The following is a 19,265-nucleotide window of genomic DNA, read 5'->3' as shown; positions in this document are numbered from 1 at the left end:
GAAATAGGAAGGGAAAAAGGGTTCAAGAAATTACCTCAGTAACTTAGGAAAAAATTGGCCCATTCTTCTGTGGAGACCAGTTCCTCTGACTCATCATCAGAGGGTGCAATAGATAAAGGCTCTGCTCACAAACTCTTCATACGTGGAAAATAAAAAACAATCGAATTGGAATAGAATTGTGTGTGTGTGGTTCTTCATCTTCATCATTATTTAATTCATTTTCCTCCTCATCTTCATGGGGCTCACCAAAGAAAAAGAAGGCTAGAACATCTAAGTTCAAGACAGGAAAAAAAAAGTCCAGGGTAAAGTCAGGATCTTCTTCATAGTAGTAGTGTGAATTCTCAATCTCAGAGTCTGAATTGCAGGATGAAGCAAAACGAGGATCTTTTCCCAACTGAACCATTTGAAAAGATGTTATGAAAGGTGATTGGATACTTGAGTATGCCATCAGATGAACCCATTAAAAAAGATCTTAAGGAAGAAGAAGAGAGGATTGGTACAGAAATTACAAAGAAAGACATATTTTCCAACCGGTTGGAAAAATCTGAATCAGACATTCCCCTTCATGTCTTTTTGGAAAGAGTAATTAAGTCCAAATGGGAGATACCAGAAGAGTCTATGGATTGTCCAGACATGCCCAAATATTTTACAATGTGAACCACAGCAAAGCAGATTTGTGCGTCTTCCCAACGTGGATGGGGCTATTTCAGCATTAGTCAAAGACACTGTTCTCCCAACAGAAGGGAATAGGGGATCTTTCCCGAAAGAATCCATTTTGCCAGCCAAAAGATGGGACAAGATCAGATCAGCAGCTGCCCTCCTGAGGAAGTGCCTGAGCATGATAGTAGGCATCCTAACAAGTATTCTAGAAATGATTGTGTCCTACACAGGTGTAATGCCTTTGGTAAGAATTAATATGAGGACTCTCTGCAGGGGTCTCAAACTCAGTTTACCTTAGGGCCAGTGCCAGTCCTCAAATCCTCTCAGTGGGCCAATAATGTCACTGAAGATGGTGTTCAGGAAAGAAAAAGTTTATATTGTATTTTTTATTTTGAATTTCTTAGAAATAATAAAGCTGTCATACAACTTTATACAATTCTTCACCTGCCAGAGAGTTTTTAGTGTTTGCCAGACACTTGGCAACACTTCAGTTCTGTCAGTTTGTTGATGTTTGGCTCAATTACTGAGCAGTTGAAACCTTCGGGATTGCAGCAAGGGGTGCATCAGATAGTTGTGTTCGGTATTTTGACTTGTTTATAGTCATTGTGGAAAAAAGTGATGCTGCCTTCATGGTTGACTCTGCCCAGCAACTAGTGGTGAAATCTCTGTCCCTCTCCCCCAGCCGATGGGAGCTGCGAGGGGCGGTGCCTGCACCAGACATTGCCGGCAGCATACTGCAGTGGGGAGGTTCTTGGGCTGCAGATGGCCCACGGGTCTGGACTTTGAGACCCCTGCTCTAGAGTTTTCTGCTGTTTTTTCACCACCATTTTCTGATTTTTCCATCTCGAAAAGTGAAGTTCCATTACTTGTGTTGAAATCCGTAGCTTGGTGGATGAGTCCAAAGACAGATTCCAGGGAGGGATGGCCATGACAGAGCCAGAGAGGTCATTGTAACAACAGATGCCGGTCTGCAAGGATGGGGAGTGTTCTCCAAGAACTTAGTGGCTCAAGGGCCACAGTTGTTCTCAGAGCAGAAGAAAGACATACATTTATTGCCAAGGGCAATAAAGTATGCTTTTCAACAACTGGCCCCAGCATTGTCAAAGAGTCATATTCTGGTAATGACAGAATATGTTGGCAACAGTGTACACAAACCATCAGACTGATAAGGCTCATGGGATCTCCATGATGCAGTGGGCAGAGGCCCATCCACAGTCTATTAGGTCCTTGCATATCAATGGCACTAGAAATGTGAAAACCGACTAGCTGAGCAGCAGGTAAATCGATCAGGCAGAATGAAGTCTTCACAACAAATCATTCCGATTGATCATCAAAAAATTCAGAGTTCTTATTCTGGTTCTTTTTGCATCCAAGGCAAACCAGAAGATTCACCAATACTTTGCAAGAAAATGGGAGCCTCTGTCCCCCGCAGCCCTAGGCATAGATGTCCTGTTGCTCAAATGGCCAAAAGGCTTACTTTATGCTTTTTCCCCAGTATCACTAGGGTAATGCAGAAGATCAGAAAGACGGATGAGGAAGTGATCTTAGTGCCCCCTCCCATTGCCCAAGGGGGTCTTGGTTTCCTGACCTCATGAACACATCAGTGGACCCACCATTGTTCTTGAATCGGAGTCCAGATTTGTTGTCCCAGGCAGGGCTGTCCTTACCCATACGCAAAGTATGCAGCTGTGTAGGGCACCAGGAAATTTGCAGCTGCATACTGGTCCAGCCCCTGCTCCACCTCTTCCCCAGGGCCTCCGCCCCACCCCGCCTCTTCCCGCCCCTGCTCAACTCCAGCCCCGCCCCCACTCCACCACTTCCCCAAAGCCCCCGCCCCTGTTCTGCCCTGCCCCACCTCTTCCCACCGCTGCCCCACCCTTTCCTGCCCCTGCTCTGCACCAGCCCTGCCCCCACGCCCCTGAGGACTGCAGCAGAGCTGGGCCTGCGCTCACTGGCAGCAGGAAGTGCAGAAGCCCAGCCCCAGCTGCACCGCCAGTGAGTGCTGGGGGGTGGTTCCCCACTGCCCCCCAAGCCAGTCCCCCCTCACAGAGGCCTCCCCCCCCCTTCCCCAGGGGAGCTGTGTAGGGCCCCAGAATACCTTGGGACGGCCCTGGTCCCAAGGTCCAGTTTTTTCTACCAGGATCCAAGCAAGTTAAATCTTGAAACTTAGTATTTGAAAGGAAGTTTCTTGAACAAAATGGTTACTCCACTGGTTATCTTTCAACTCTGTTAGCATTGAGGAGAAAATCAACAAACAGGGCTTACTCAAGGATCTGATCTAAATTCAGAGCTTGGTGTTGAGAGAGACATATTCAACATCATGTAGGCAAAGTGTCTCATGTTCTAAATTTTTAATAAGAGTCAGTATCAGACTGCAGGCTAATGCCTGGAACAAACATGTTTCTGTACTGGCTGCAATTCTGAGGTATCCAGAAAATCTTCCATTTCCTACTATATGGACAATTATTGCTTCATTAGAGGAGTGTAGCTATTGAGCCCTCCTAAGATGCACAGAGCTCCATCTTTTAATTTGAACATTGAGCTCAATGCTTTACTGCAGGCACCCTTTGAATCTATGAAATCAGTTTCATTATATTATTTGTTTATCAAAAAGACCTTTTTGATCGCTATCACTTCAGAAAGAAGAGTTTTTGAAGCTTTGTCACTTGATCCATCTTGCTGCATCTTTCACATAGACACGGTGGTTTGGAGAGTGGATCTCACCTTTATTCCAAAAGTAAATTAGATTTTTCATCCAGCATAAGAGATCTCGTTGCCTTCTTTTTGTCCACATACTTCTCCTGCAAAGGAGAAGCAATGGCATTTGCTGGATATAAGGTGAGCCTTAAAGGCTTATCTGAAAAGAATTGAGAACATAAGTAAAACAGCCTTTCTGGTCTTATTTTATCAAAGAAAAAGAGGTTCTAAGGCATCAGAATCATTAGTTTCACAGTGGCTATGCTGATGCTTTGGTGAGGGTTGTTAGGAACTGGGACATAGGCGGTCTGGCCTACAAGTCAAAGCAGAAGTAGGGTTGCCAACCATCCAGGTTTTACCCAGACAGTCCAGTTTTTGGTTTCTGTGTCCAGGTGCCCTTTAGGGTTGCCAGGTGCCCATTTTTTTTACCAGAAAGTCTGGTTGAAAAGGGGGCCTATTAGTGTCAGGTCAGATGCAGACACCCAAAGTGCAGATACCACAAGGCGGGGAAGCTGCCGGGTAATTAACCCTTGCCAGTCCCTGCTCAGTTGGGGCTGCCTCCTACCTGCAGGCAGGCTCCTTGTCAGGCTGCAAAAGCTCCCATCCCAGCCCTGGAGGAGAAGGAGCCCAGCTTGAGGCATGGGGGAGGTGGAGATGATCCAGCGAGCAATGGCGGGAGGGAGGCAGAAGAGCGAGCGATGGGGGTGAAGCCTCGAGGGAAGAGGCAGAGAAGGGGGCAAGTTCTCAAGGGAAGAGGTGGAGCAGGAGCAGGGCCATGGGGGGTCCAGTTACCAGCAATTAGAAAGGTGGCAACCTTAAGCAGGAGTGGGATCTAGTGAGCGGAGAGGGTGTCTAGATTAGGGAACAAAAGCAAGGGTCAGAACCAGAGTCAGCTGCCAAATACCAGAGCCAGGAATGGAGCCGGAGTCAGAACCAGGAATCAAAGCTGAGAGATGGAGCCGGGGTCAGATATCAAATGCCAGAGCCAAGGATCGAGTCAGAAGTCAGAGACAGAAATAGTAGCCAATGGTCAAGAGCGAGGCGTAAGGGCAGGAACTGGAGGAGAGGCAAGGGTCAGGCACAGGCCAGAAGTAAGGTAGGCGCTAGGAGTGAGGACAGGAGCAGTGCAGGAGTCAGGAACAGGGTTGGGTGCGGATTGCAGGAGGCAGGAAAGTGCAGGGCCCAACACAGCAGCAGCAGGGAATCTGCACGATTGTTCAGATGTCCCACGTGGCTCACTTCCTGTAGGGGGAGTGAACCATTCAGGCAGCCTCAGGCTTTGGGTGCTCCAATAGCACTTCCTATGTGACCTGACCTTCCAGGACTGGCAAGATGCTTCTTCACCCATCTCCCCTGTTGGCAACAAGGAAGTGTCAGAGATCCAGGATGCCCATAGCCCTGGCTGTTAGACCTGCACTGTCAGATCCTTACAGGCATATGGGACAAAGGATTCAATCCTCCAGTGTGCACCAGATCTCAACTCAGTATGAGCATTGGCAGCATCATGGACTGGGAAAGGGCAGGCCCTTTACAATGAAATCTGTAAAGTTGCAACTTGGTCATCCCTGAATACATTTATCAAGTTTTACAAGATAGATAGATACTCAGTGTTCAGCTGATGCAGTCTTTGGCAGCTGGATCCTGCACACTATGGTGATTCCTTAGGGTGAGGGAATCCTTTCTCTCAGTGACATTATTTTGTACCCTCCCTAGGAATGTTGTTGTTGCTGAGAAAATCCCACATGGTGGATTTGTGGAGAAAATGGGAGAATTTGTGGTTGCTTACCTGAAAATTTTCCCTTCTTCGAAGAGCTAGATCCAGTCATCCCTGAAAAAGGGAGATCTGTCTAACTTATTGTTAAAGTTCTCTGCAGTAGTTAAATGTTTCTTGTTCATAATGTTATCTTGTTGAGTATTAACATGCAGATGAGAGACTCATTCTTTGTTTTACAATCCAGATGGACTAGCTTTGGAAGCATCTCGAAACTGAGGTCGTCTCCGGAAGGTAAGGGCTAGTCCCTAGTTAGCTGTGCAGTCAGGTTTGATTCTGCCCCCTACAGCTGCATAAGGCGACAACCCACACTGAGAATATGTGGATCAATTCCTTTGACAAGGGAAGATTTCTGGGCAAGCAACTACAAATTCTCCCATTTCAAGGCAGTCTCAGACTTTTCAAGACAACAATTTTTAGTTGGATTAAGCTGGACTAAACCCAGGCCCCAGAAGTGAAAAAGACAGTGTTTGTAAGCCTAAAGCAACACTTCACTGCCAATTAGTTTTAAGTATGCATTGCGCTGTCAGAGTTCCAAGTTCTGTGGAAAGTTGAACAATGTTTTAACATTTTAAGAACAAGGGGACAGGAGCTTAACCCATGTATCACTGCTCTGAATTTCATTCTAGGCATTTTTGGGTTCAGAAAGGATTCTAAAGAATATTTTCATCCGGAACACCAAAATGATGGCTAATAAATTATTTTCCTGTAGCATTTCATAAACATCATTTGCCAGAAAGCCAGATCAGTTTCTAATAGTTAAAACAATTAAGGCTTAGTTCTTTGATTTCATTGGAAGGGCATCCAATACCTATCCATCAAAGTCTTGGTCTGGAGCAGTTTTTCCAGAGATTTCGTGCTTAAAAATGATGGATCTGCAAATGCTGGCAAGCCTTTTTTATGTAGATTTTTCTAACTATTCCTTGCTTTGCAGCAACTGGCTGCAGTTGTATTCTTGAAAGACATCACAGAAGTGCCATATGCAGACAGGTATATGTCCAGAAATATTCCCTGTAGTTTTGAAGATGAACTGCAAATGCTTTTCGGAATATTTTTTCCCCAGACTGTTTACGTTCCCAGATCAGTAGGAAAAATACTAAGGGTCAGATTTTCAAAGGAGCCGGGCCCTAACCTAATATTGCACCCTTGTTTTGTACATCCAACTGTTTCTATGTATAAAAGCTCCAAGTTGCCCAGGCAACTGCATTGGTTCATGCAAAGCAGGTGATTAGTCCTCCACCCAATTTCAGAGCATGGGTGTAGATGGCATGTGCAAATGTAAGTTTTTGCAGACATAGAAAAGTGGTCACTCCAAAAAAGTGGCTGCACAAAACTCGGGGGTCAGTTTTCGAGGCTGCTTTTGACATTTTGGGCTCCATTTGCGTATTGTTGCCCCTTTTCAACCCAAGTGGCCAGTCGCCGTTCAGTTTCAAGTAGAAATTGATGGAGTCAGGTATTTTCCTTGATGCAATCTTGTTTATTGAGAAGGAGTATATGAAGTCTGGTGTCTCTGAACTCAGAAGGAACCAAGAAGAAAAGAAGCAGTTTCTTTTCTTACAGCCCATGCCTCTTTAGCAAACATCGGACCCAAAAGCTCTTTCCCTAGCTTTTTTCAATGTTATACTTCTTTTACAGGCTCCTACTTGGCTTTCTTGCCTTTGCCTCTCTCTGTCCTTGTCTTTTTCAGTTTCTGTGTGTTTTCTTCCTATACTCACATGACCCAAAACAATACTCAGTCCAAAGATCTTGGGTGGGTCCACCCATACCTTTTGTCCTACGTGTAGGAGCTTATGCTTACATTTACATTAATTGAAGGGTGACCTATCAATCTCAATTGGTTTTTAACTTCACCCATACCTAGGTTTTACCCATCTCATAACAATATTTTTAAACTACCAAATAAATATATTTCAAAGAAACGTATTTTAAAAAAACAGAATCCCCAGTTTAGCAGTCGATATTTCCCTTGCAGGAGTTGCTGCCATCAAGGAGTCATAAAGGAAAATACTCTGTTCAATGGTAGCTCTAATTAGAGATTTGAGGAGCTTGAAGTCATTCAGATTTCACATTGGTAATTTCATTAATACTTGCAGGGAAATGCAAAAATCCAAACTAAGGACTTGGCAGGTAATTGAAAGAGGCAAATGGTTTTTCATTTTGATTTTAATCTGCAGAATTAGAATCTGATCTTACAAACACTTCTGTACACACTTAACTGGGACTACTCACATGCTTAAAGTTAAGCAGGTTTGCAAGTGTTAATAAGGCCCTGATCCCACACCAATTATGGTGTGGATGTGTGGGTATTTTCAGCTTTTTGTCATTGACCTATGATGAAAGGTGATTTTGGAAGTGGTGTGTCTGAAGTATTTCTTTATATATGTTTACAGTTTTTTTTTAATTTACTTTCCAAAAAAAGACACAAAATTCAGGCTCTTAAAACAGTTTTTTGTTGTGATTTTTGCTTTGTTTGTTTTTTGCTTTATTTTTGGTTTTGTTATAATTTATGTAGTTCCCCTTTAAAGAAACTGTTTAAAAGAGTTGAAAATGACAGGTTGATTAATCAAGAATAGCTCTTTCCCCACTCCAGCAGTCTCTTCCAGGGTTAAAACAAAGAGCAACAATTGCCAGATTTCTTAATTTCTGGGCCTCATTGAATTTAATGCCTGTTAACCCCTAAGGACTACTGAAACATTTGTGCTCTGTAGGCCCTTAGCCAAGCTTAGCATGCTGCAAATGAAGTAATGCCATACCTGTCCATCTGTTTGGCCTATAGCTTTACAATATTTGGGATAAAAGTTTAATTTCATATAATTTTCTGTGACATTGTTTAGAAATAGACCATTTGTACGTGTCAGAATGAAATGCAAATCACCCTGTAGTAAATGGAAGTATGATTTTTGATTGATGTTTTGTAATGCATGATTGTTATGATTGCTACCCTGTTGTATATCCTCCCCTTCCTCCAGAAGAAAATGTAATGGAAAATGTAACCCTAACAATTATATACAGATGGTACCATCCACATTATTTCAACTCTGTGTAGTGGCTTATGTTTCTGTACTACAACTGGTGCAAATTAAATTTTAGTCATCTTCTGTACATACATTATACTGTATCTCCACTGGCTAAAAGATTAAGAACTGCACAGCTGTTGGATGAGAGGCCATGTAGTTCCATTTATTTGGCTGTTCTGTGTTGCCTGTGCCAATGAGAAACTGGTGATCCAGCTGAACTTTTTGAAAAAAGAGTATGGCTGTAGCCCCGAATTAAATGCCTCCGATAAAACCATCCTAGAATGTTTTATTTTCATGATGTGACAAATCAGGTAGAGGTGTAATTTTTGTTAATCTTAGATGTTGGAAGGAACAGTCAGCAACAGGTGATTTTATCTCAGTTGTGGGGCCCAATTCTGCTTGTACTTAAGTGATAGATGCTTTGTCATTGACTTCAATGGGAGCAGGATTGGGTGTGTGTGCATGCATGTGCGTATTTTAAGAGTTGAAAATCAGTTCCTCCTTCATTTACTTCCAAAGACTTGAATAGTAAATAGAAAATAGAGATGTAAAAGACCTAGTAGGTCATCCACTTCATCTCCCTTTCCCCCAAAAACTGATGTTGATGTTTCCGTAAGTGGCACTCTTCCCTCTCAATTAGTACTGAACCAATTCTTCAATATAGTGTTAAAAGCCACTGACACACTTACTTAAATTTCTGTAACTCTCTGGGGCAGGAACTCTCTTTTTGTTATGTGTTTGTGTAGCGCCTAGTACCATGGGGTCCTGGTCCATGACTTTAAAGACTTCAGGGGAGTTATTCTTAGGGCTTCTCTTTCAAAGGGTTTAATCTGGATTGAGTTTACGCAGGTTAGTTAACACACAATACACAAACAGCACTAATAGCATGCACATAGGATAAGTGCACATCATTGTGTACATATAATGGCTACTTGCTACGTACTAAGTGCATGGCATTCTTGGAGGATAACCCAGGATCCTTTCCTTCATTGCAGAGCAGTGTGCATTCTAGGATTTTTCTTGCTGTGCATCCTAAAATTCCGCTGTCTATCTTCTATGCTTTCGTTCCGGGTGGGTTTGTGCCATTTTCAAATTGTTTTCAGCTAGCATGAACCACAATGCTCTGTGCCACTATACTGGCAATCATGAATATGCAGAGGCTTCCTGAGCTGTATTTCAGCTCTCAAAGCCAGGTGGTTTCAGTTTTGGACTTTGCCTGTTGCACCACTGAGCACAGGGTGTGGCAGAAGCAACAACTCCTCCAGCAGCAGCAGTAGATTCAGTGGCAGCAGAGGAAGTGGGAAGAGGACAAGGAAGAGCATGACACTGAGCAACTGCTACTACAGGAGCTGTTCCCGGAGCAGCATCACACCATGCATTGTGGTTTCTGGGCTCAGGAAACCAGTGCTGATTGGTGGGAAAGGATCATTCTGCAGACTTAGGTGACCAGCAATAGCAAGAGAATTTCAGGATGGCAAAGGCAACCTTTTTTGAATTATGTGATGAACTAGCCCCAGAGCTGCAGCGGCAGCATGCCAGTGTGCAGTGCCCCATAATCAGGGAAAAGTTGGTCCATACCCATGGAGAAGTGTTCATCTGGATGGTGGCCACTCCCAGATGCTACCAGTCCATAGCCAGCCATTTTACCATGGAGAGATCGATTGTTCGGGCCATTGTCATGCAGGTTTGTGATGCCATGCATATAACTAGGTTATAAAGCCTGGTAATACTCAGAACATGGACAGCTTTGCACACATGAGGTACCTGAACTGAACTGGGGCAACTGATGGGATCCAGGTGCCTATTATTTCACCCAGTCAGGACTCAGAATTTATAAACAGAAAGGAATGTTCCTCCATGGTATTCAAAGGCTGGTTGACCACCATGGCAGGTTTACAAACATAAATGCAGGGTGGTCTGGAAAGGTCCGTGATGCTAGGGTCTTTCGGAACTTAGCTCTATTAAAAAGAACAGTTTGCCCCCAGGATCACTGTAGACTTTAATAGTGTAGAGATTGCTTTGATTATCCTGGGAGACCTGTCTTATCTTCTGCTGCCCTAGCTAATGAAACTATCCACAGGCTGCTTGGACTGAATGAAGGAATTGTTTAACTATCACTTCAGTAGTTGCAGAATGACAGTAGAGTATGAAAGGAATAGGTGGGAAGCTGCAGAAAAAAATACACCTTACATTATTGCTGCATGTTGTATTTTGCACAATATTTGTGAGATTAAGGGAGACAGCCTTAATGATGGCTAGGGAGCTGAGGTATGAGCCTTGATCAGCGGTTTGAGCAGCCAGCAAGATGTCCAATAGAAAATGGAAACAACCAGGACAATACTGTCTGAGACGTCTACTGCTCTTGCTTTTGGTCGCTGGGCTGAAAATGTGCAGCTGTACATCCCGTTGTTAACCCAGGGAGTGGGGGTTGGCGGAGGGGTTGAGATGAATTTTGAGAGGTTCAGTCTCTCTTATGGGTGGGGATGGTGGCAAGTTGTGGCAATCCTGAGGTTACCTTGTGTCTGTTCCTTGTAAAGCCTATGAATTATTTAAGATGCTTGAGTTTTCTGTGTAAAATGCTTTGATGATTCTTTATGAATTAAATTTTAATGTTTTATTAGTAAACAACAAACTATTTATATAATAACCAGAATTAAACCTTTAATTAAAACAATAATGCAACAAAAATTCAAGGTGACACAGCACAGTGGAGGGCAGAACACAATGGGAGGAAGGGGTGCTTCAAGTTACTTTGTTATTGGGGAGCAGGGGTAACAAGGTGTTTTGCCCTTGTCATGTGAATAAAGGACAGCAAGCCTGTGCTTGGTGTGCCCTGATTGAGGAACTCACTCTCAGCTGGACTGCGCTCTCTAGGCAGGAGTACCAAAGCCCAGCGGAGATGACAGAGGGTGGGGTCGGGTGTTTGTACTGGTGGGGTGGGCTCTGCCTAAGGGTTCTAGACATTATTTGATACTCCCCCTCTCCACTATGTAATGACAGAGCTGATTAAGACTCCATTGAGGCTCCTTTGTTGCAGATCAATGAAGCTGATATCACTGATAACCAGGTCTAAGCACTAGACTCGCCGTGGGACAAGGTCTCTGGTGAAAGAGACTGCCCAGCCTGCATGAGCAGTGAGGCTCCCCGACTAACAGCTGAAATCACTGAAAACTGTGTTAAGTGGTGGGACCTCAAGACATCCCAGACGTTCCAGTGGAGTGAGTGGCTCGTGGAGCGAGCAGGCAGCAGAGCAGCCGACAGCATAGCCAAGCAGCTGGTGGAGTGAACGGGCAGCAGAGAGGCCAACGGCAGAGCTAGTGACTGGCAAGCAACCAACAGTGGAGCGAGCAGCTGACTGGCAGAGCAAGCAAGGTGACTCCCCGCCCCCCGAGGTGGGAGGTGAACTCACGCAAATGCACCTCTGAACTCTGGGTCTTCACTGACCAAGGACGACAACTGCGAGTGGGGTGCGGTGAAGGGACAGGGTAGGGACACGTTAAAGGAACTTTTGTTTATTGGACTTTCTCACTGCAAGGTGAGAACCTGAGGCAAATGACACTGCCCAGCGTATTCTGGGTTGGGTGTTTTGTTCGTGGTCTTATACTTATGAATCGTGCTTGTGGCGTTTTCCCAAGTTAATACCAGGTTACTTTCCCCTTTTTATTAAAAGTTTCTTTTCTATGCAGCACAGACTCAGTGCTTGCAAGAGGGGAAGTATTGCCTCTTAGAGGCACCTAGTGGGTGGTGTGTAATTTTCCCAGGTTACTGGGTGGGGGCTCGAGCCAGTTCTTTGTTGTACTGTTAAAAAGGAACCTGTAGATATTGAATCTGGCCCTTGTCGCTGCCGACTCCACCTGGCAGAAGGGTTACAATTTGAATATGCCTGGGAAGGGCCAGAGCCATACTGTCAGCCCCCATTTTGAGCTGGTGAATGAAGTTGGAGCAGGGGATATTGCTGGGCAGGACAGGGAGGGGAAAGGAAAATAGGTAGATGGGCATGTACCCTCCATGGTGTGGGCTTGAAAATAGTTGATAGTCAGGGCTTTAGCAGGAGCAGCCACCATTTTGAAAATATGTAGGGTGTGGCACCAAATGGACAGTGTGGGCCAAGGGAGGGAGGAAGGGTGCTGGATACTTGAAAAGGCACCAACTTGTATCTGCCAATAAGGACTGTCACAGTTGATCACTAGGAACAGAAGCTAGCGTGGCAGTGTAGCATAATAACAATAAATTGTAAAGCTGGATTCTTACATGGCAAGGGTCCCTCAATAAGATCTCCCTCCTCAGGCCCAGCTTGGGTTTCTGGCTAGGAAGTAGGCTCAATTCCTACACTGCAGGAGCTGGGTTTGTTTCCTTCCTGGCTGGTGTCAGGATTCTGAGTCCCAAAGAGATCCTGGCTTTCAGTGGACAGCTCTTCATGTTCCTTCTCCTTCCAGCCTACACAACTTTCTTGGGTTTAGTTATGGTGTAACTGATCAAAATGTTGTCCTGCTGCCCAAAAAAATGGACAAGTTACATTTCAACTGCCGGAACTTTTTCTGGTATCCTTGGTTTTAATGGACAGTCTCCTGAACTGTTTGTGCTGTATCCTGCACTGGTAGGCATCCTGGCTGTGACCCCTTGCAGATCTCTGCTTAGCAGTGTCCACAAAAAGATCTTTATTCCAGTGGCTGGCCACAAGAGCTTGTTGCATCAATGCATCTCCCCATCTGGCAATGCAATTTAGGGTCCCAGCATAGCTCCAAGCGGATGGTTGAGGCATGTTGTAAGGTTTCTGGAGTAATCACAGCAATGCTGATGTACTCAAATCCAGGAGCAGACAGGTAAATTCTGGCCCACACCTGTTTTTAAACAAGGAAGTGGACACCCAGTAAACTTAACACCAGAGCAGTGAAGGGCACATGGGTAAGTAGGTCAGTAACGGTCACTCACAAAGCAGTGTGGGATAGCAGTTGAAGGACTGCCAAAATAGTGTGCAGTAGCATTGCATGCACATGAGCAATAGCTTGAACTAATTCAATTTGCATCAAACTCAGTTAACGTTGAAAGAGGCCTCCAGAATTCATGAGAAATGCAGTTAGTATGCTATAATGAATTGTGTCATGTATATGCTAGCATTTTCAAACCAGATTAACCCGATTTAATCCAGTTTAAAATCCCCATGTAGACAAGCCCTCAGTTTACACTGGGGTAACTGAGAACATCTTTTAGACACAATTTAAAAGGATTTGGGGCCTTTTGGTAGAAATGTGAGCAATAGAATCTTACCAACTTTATTTTCCATTAACATTTCTATGGCTCACGCTTTAATGATCCAGGTAATTAAAATTCCTCCTACCTACAGTTTTTCTTGCAGTTTGAGCTGACTACAAGAATGTTCACTTCCTGTCTTAAACTCTTAATGTTAAACAGCTGCCAAGTTTCACCCTGAAATAGCTGCATTTCTATGGTAAAATAAATAAATGTCCTTCTTTTTATTATCCATTACCTGTTGATACCTATAAGAGTGTAATGAGGTTTGTAATATAATGTCTATAAAATATTTTAAGATCCTCAGATGATGCATCTTTGGGAAGTGCAAAGTATTGTTTTTATTATTTTTCACCATGTGGATAAATAAATAAGTTAACGTTTTAATTAGGAGCACTTTTTCTCTTTAAGTATCTGGTCCATTGCTTTAATTATGGTACACAGATAACTTCTAGCACATGTAAGAGCAGATACTGTAGGATTAGTGGTCCAATCTTGCTCTTATTAAAGTCAGTAGGAAGAGGACCTACATCATTAACATTTTCTTCAGAAAAACCTGGATCAGAGTATCCACGTTTACCATTTATTAAAACATATTTAATAAAAAAGAAGTTGTTAATCTCAGAAGTCAGTCAAATTAGCCATTTCTATGAAGTTTTATACGTATGTGCTGTAGACATTGGCCCCTATAATCATAGTACTTAGCACTTATAGACTTGCCCAAGATTAAACAGTGAGTCTGTGGTAGAGCCAGGAATGGAATCTCAATGTCTGAAATTTTTCATTTTATTTTTTTGGGAAATTCCATGTTATTTCATTTTATCCACCTGGTGCGGGAGGGGATATGTATGGTCCTGCTCCCCAGGGAGCGGAAACCTGGGTGACTGGGCCAAATTTGAATGAATGGCACTGCAACCCGGTGTGCCAGGTCTCAAAGTCTGAAACTGGGAGCCAGGAGTTGCCATTGTGGGGTGAGTTTTTCATTTTACTTTGTTTTAGGCATGATTTTTTTTTGTTTTATTTCACGTTATTTCATATTTACAAATAACACAGGGCTCTACCCATACATAACTGTACTTTTGGTGTGTACATACCCAAAGTGAAGATGCTGCTTATTGTAAACCCAACGGTATGGAATTATTGTAAAAATGTAGAAAAGACATTTCCACTGATATTTGTTTCTGCATGTTTCAAAGACTTGTGTTTAATATTTTTTTTAATGTTTGCACATTACAGCCACCCAAATTCTAGGGTTCTGGGGAATGGAACAGGAATTGTTGGAAATTAGCATTGAAATAAATTTAGATTTATAGAAAAACTCCAGGAGTGCTTGACATACATGTTTCCATGGAACTAGAGATGGGACCGAGCTGCAAAATTAAGATCTAGATCCAGATCCTCCAGCCTTACCCTTAAGGGATGAGAAGTTGAAATTCAGATCTCAACGTTGATTTGAACCCATCTCTCCATCATCTAATTACAGTAGAGTTCTATTTATAAGGGTCAGTTTGAGCTGTTCCTCTTTTTGATTGTTATATCTGAATGATGATTATGTGTGAATCCATGAAACCACAAACTTCCCAAATCAAACTGTGTATATGTGCATAATCCCACCAGTTTCTTCCACATGTCTTAGTGCTATAGCATGACAGTCAAGATAGAACTGGTTGAAACTAGCACTCTAGGGTTGCCAATTCTGGTTGGATGTATTCCGGGAGGTTTCTGCACATGACAGAATATTTAATTAAAGCTTAATCTTTAATTCCTGGAGACTCCAGGACAATCCTGGAGGGTTCGCAACCCTAACTCCCACCAGCCATAACATTCTTTTCCTGAAGTTGAGCTCACCACAAGAAGTTGTGAAATTCTTTCCTACTTTTGAAAGAAATCAACAAAAATAGAGAAATTTCTTCAAAGTTGAACACCAGACATTTGATTGTAAGTGATGACAAACGCATCGCTTCCTGGTGTTTTTTGGAAAGTTAGATTTGTTGCCAAGAATCAAATCTACACGTTGTGACCACTGATGCTGAATTCAACTAGATAATCCAACTGCCACAAAAACTTAAGTTCCTTTGGGTACACCTACACAGTAAAAAAAGACCCATGGCAGTGAGTCTCAGAGCCTGGATCAACTGACTTGGTTTTGCTCCTCAAGGCTAAAAGTAACAGTGTAGACTGTACATGGCAGCACCTGAAATGAAAAGCATCAAAAAGCTAAGACAGCAGTGATGGGGTGACAGCTGAGCCTGGTATGTCATGCTTAAAAGGCACCTGATCCCATAGTTCAGTGCAGCATGATTGGCGGCAAAAGAATCTTCAAAAATCATCATTGACCTTGAAGAGTTCCAGGGGTCTGTGTGTGTTTGGCACTATAAACCACCACCAGTAAGAATAATTTAAGAAAGAATCAACCAAATTCTTCTAAATACATAGAGCCTGATCCAAAGCACATTAAAATCAATGGCTTTGGATCAAGCATTTATATATACAGTCATAGGTTGGTATTCTGTCTTCATATTTACCAAATACATCATTTATAAGGTGGGGTTTCACCATTGGGGTTTATTGTGTGTCCATAATATTGCCCCATATCTGAGAAAAGTTAACTTTTTTTAGAAGAGAGAGGTGGTTCTGAAAAAGTGATTGAAACTGTCAGACACTTTCTGCAGTCTCTTTCCTTTCAGTCAAACTTTTAGTGTCTGATTTAGCACACCTTCTGGAGGCAAAACTCCCACTGAACAAAAAAATGGGAGCTTTGTCCTCGCAACAACAGCAGGATCAGGCTCTTAAGTGGTTTTTCTGCCTTACTTTTTAGTGGGAAATCTTATTATTCTTATTTTGAGTGAACTGAGCAAACCATTAGCAGAAATCTTTTCATCCCTTTATCTTTATCTTTAAATAAAAAGGTTGAACATGAAAGAATTGTATGATAGTCTCAGCACATTAACAAAATATCATTTGGAAACTTGTGAGTTAAACCCTGTGAAAGATAGCTAAGTCCTAAGTTATTAATATTTAGGAAATTCTATAATTTTTGTGGTGTCACTAAGTGGTGGTGTCCTGGGAAGGTTTGAAGATTCCTGGCCACTAAGTGGCAAGGTACGTTGATAGTCTGGAATAGAGTGTGACCTGCCATGGTTCTCGCTGCCAGAAACTTTCCTCCTCGCCTGTCACTCGTAATGTGACTAAGCTTCCCATGCTACCAGGTCCTGATTCCTCCCTCAGGCCAGGAGTCAGCAATAGGTAGGGAGTCACTTTTGGAGCTCATTTTATGGGTAGTGAGTAACAAACATGGAAGCCAGCCGTGGGAAGAGTAGGGAGGTGGGACTAGAGACAGTGAAAAGTGTGTGGGCAGCATGAGGTTGTTGGATTGCTCGAGGGGGAACATATTACAGTGGTCAGTGGGAGAGGGTTAGAGAAGTAAAAAAGGATTGCTAGGAGAGGGAGCAGCAGCTAATAGGAAGACAGAGATCAAGGTGGTGTGGTAATGGGAAGAAAGAGAATAGGAGAGAGTACAGTATTCTAAGGGATAAGTTGTCACAGATGCCTCTTTCCATCAGCCTTTGTTTTGCCTCTTGTGAATTCCAACACCTACACAATAATCTCTGTTCTAAAAGCACTGTCAGAATTCCCAACACTGAACCCTGCAAACAAGTGTGTTCTCAATTAGGACAGGAACTCCCCACCCCCTTTATTTGATATGAGTGTTCAGCTCACATTTGCTGGCCTCCAGAGGAATCACGTTAGCACATGTTCCAGAGTGTTCCACCTCCCAAAATCATAGAATGTGCATTTCTTATAAACCAGTGCAGATAATTGCCTGGGTTTTCTTTTTCATAGCCACCCACCTCCTCTTCCCAACTAGCTTTGATTTAAAAAGCCAAATCTCTTCACATCCACATCAAAAGCAAAAAGTTTGCTCTGTGTCACCTCTCCTGGGATTTGGATTCAAATTTTTCAGAAGAAAGATGGAAAGAATAGCTTGATTTTTTTTAACTTTACTACCCTCTGTCTCATCGATAATTTTCAGGGTCATTGGTGGAGCAGCCTCATAGACCAAACTCATAAATATAGCACAAGTGATTCTTTATTTCTATTGTTTACGATTTATTCATACTCTAAGTGTGCTGAGTATACAACAGAGGATATAGTCCTTGTCCTGAGGAGTGTACGGTCTAAGCTGGATATATGTTTTGTATATTTATGTGTGTTCAAGCATCTCAGGCCCTGGATAGGCACTTCTAAAAACAGATCTGAGGCAATAACACAGTGAGTGATAACAATAGACACTAGGGATAAGAGGAGGATGAGGGTTCAAACATATTGTGTATTGGTTTTTTTGTGTCATGCATGGGACTTGGTATTTATGTTGGCTTTCTTTCCTTTTATTTTAATGTGGTTTTGTAATTGCTTTCACGTTTTGGGAAGAGGGAAGACAGACTGAGGAAGAGGAGGAGTGGGTCCTGGAGTGCAAGTTAGTGGTGGAACCCCCAGCTGAAAGGAATGTACTAGGAGGGGAGGAGAGGCACTTTACAGCAAAGTGTTTCCTTTCAGTATTATCTGGAAAATCTTTTGGTTTTTAGGGAAATACATAGGTGTAAAAATGACACGGTCGGGAGGAACACAGACTGTATGCCAGTCAGACACATAACACCCCTGCTAAGTTTTGCATTTGGGTTGTCTCCCTTGTACAGGGGGATGCTGATTACAAATGCATAGACAGATACATAATCTCTTGGGGCCAAATGCTGAGGTTTCTTTCTGAGTTCTTATTCAGGCAAATGCCACAGATCTAAGCAAAAACTGAGTAAAGTCTTTGAGATTCAGCCTTTAGTGAATGGGATCCCAGTTTAACCCGGTACTGTTTCCCACCAGCACATTTACATTCATGTTTTTCCTCACTGAAAGTATCAGACACCCTCCACTTAAAACTATTTTGTGCACTTTAAAGTGCTTGGAGCTAACACTGACTATTTTGGCACAGTTTGGGGGTTGCAGTTCCGGACAGCTACAATAAGCTTCCCTGTTCCATTGAGCAAGGTTGTTTGACTTTTTTGAAACTCTTAAACCCTTCTAACATGGTCTGATGTTGGGACTGTTTTAAGTTGTTTGTTGTTTTATTATTTGTATTGTACCAGAATACATAGAAATAAGATGACAGTAGGTTTGCTGTTTCCCTGAGGCTCTCACAGGATGTCTCAGGAACTACACAATTAAGAAACTTTCAAGATAAATTAATTAATGGGAGTAGCATGAATTAATTAAAAGAAGAATTGACTCCTGAGAGTTCCTCTGGATTTAAACAATTAGAGCTGAGTACAGAATTCAGCATGAACCACCTCTCCAGTGCACGTGAGAGACAAGCATGTGTTGTCCTAGTGAAGATATAGTGAGTTTAAATCCAAGGGGCCAATTCCTTGGCCCTTCAGCCAGCTGCTTTGCATTGCTCATGCAGCACAAAGGAGACAGAAAGCTACCCTTATGGGGCTGCTGGTAATGTCCATGACATTGCAGAATCCTTGGGTGACGTAAAGCTGGCACAGCTGGTGCTACACCTCTCATTTCCCCATAACTGACCTAGTGGATTGTGACATTACCAAGGGTACAATCTGGACTGTTGAACAGCTGTGTCCCCTCAATTCTCCAGCCTGGGGTGCCTCTTACACTGCTTCTCTGTGAGAGCAACCACTCCTGGCCTTCAGCATGTAAATCATTCCCACTCCAGAGTTATATTGCAGAGTGATACCAGTAAACTCCCAGTCACAGACTTTCCCCCAGAAATGTGCACCTTGTGCTGCCCCGCCCCTCCTAGACAAGACAAGCTCATATAAAGTCCATTATTTCATTAAGAGAAAATGATATGCACA

General features: G+C 43.0%; 1 long non-coding RNA gene across 3 annotated transcripts in view; it reads left to right on the top strand.

Annotated features, from left to right (window-relative positions):
- LOC142073234 (uncharacterized) overlaps positions 1–14,640 on the top strand; it is a 309,657-nt gene extending 295,017 nt beyond the window's left edge. For all 3 annotated transcript variants that reach the window (XR_012669999.1, XR_012670001.1, XR_012670000.1), the window contains one exon: positions 11,183–14,640. This is a non-coding gene — a long non-coding RNA (uncharacterized LOC142073234). The remainder of the gene's footprint in view (positions 1–11,182) is intronic.
- Positions 14,641–19,265: the final 4,625 nt, after the last annotated feature.

This window comes from Caretta caretta, chromosome 9 (genome assembly GCF_965140235.1).
Source record: "Caretta caretta isolate rCarCar2 chromosome 9, rCarCar1.hap1, whole genome shotgun sequence".
In the NCBI taxonomy this organism is placed as follows: domain Eukaryota; kingdom Metazoa; phylum Chordata; order Testudines; family Cheloniidae; genus Caretta; species Caretta caretta.
Note: the sequence above shows the minus strand (reverse complement) of the source record. Positions and strands in the feature narration are given on the sequence as shown.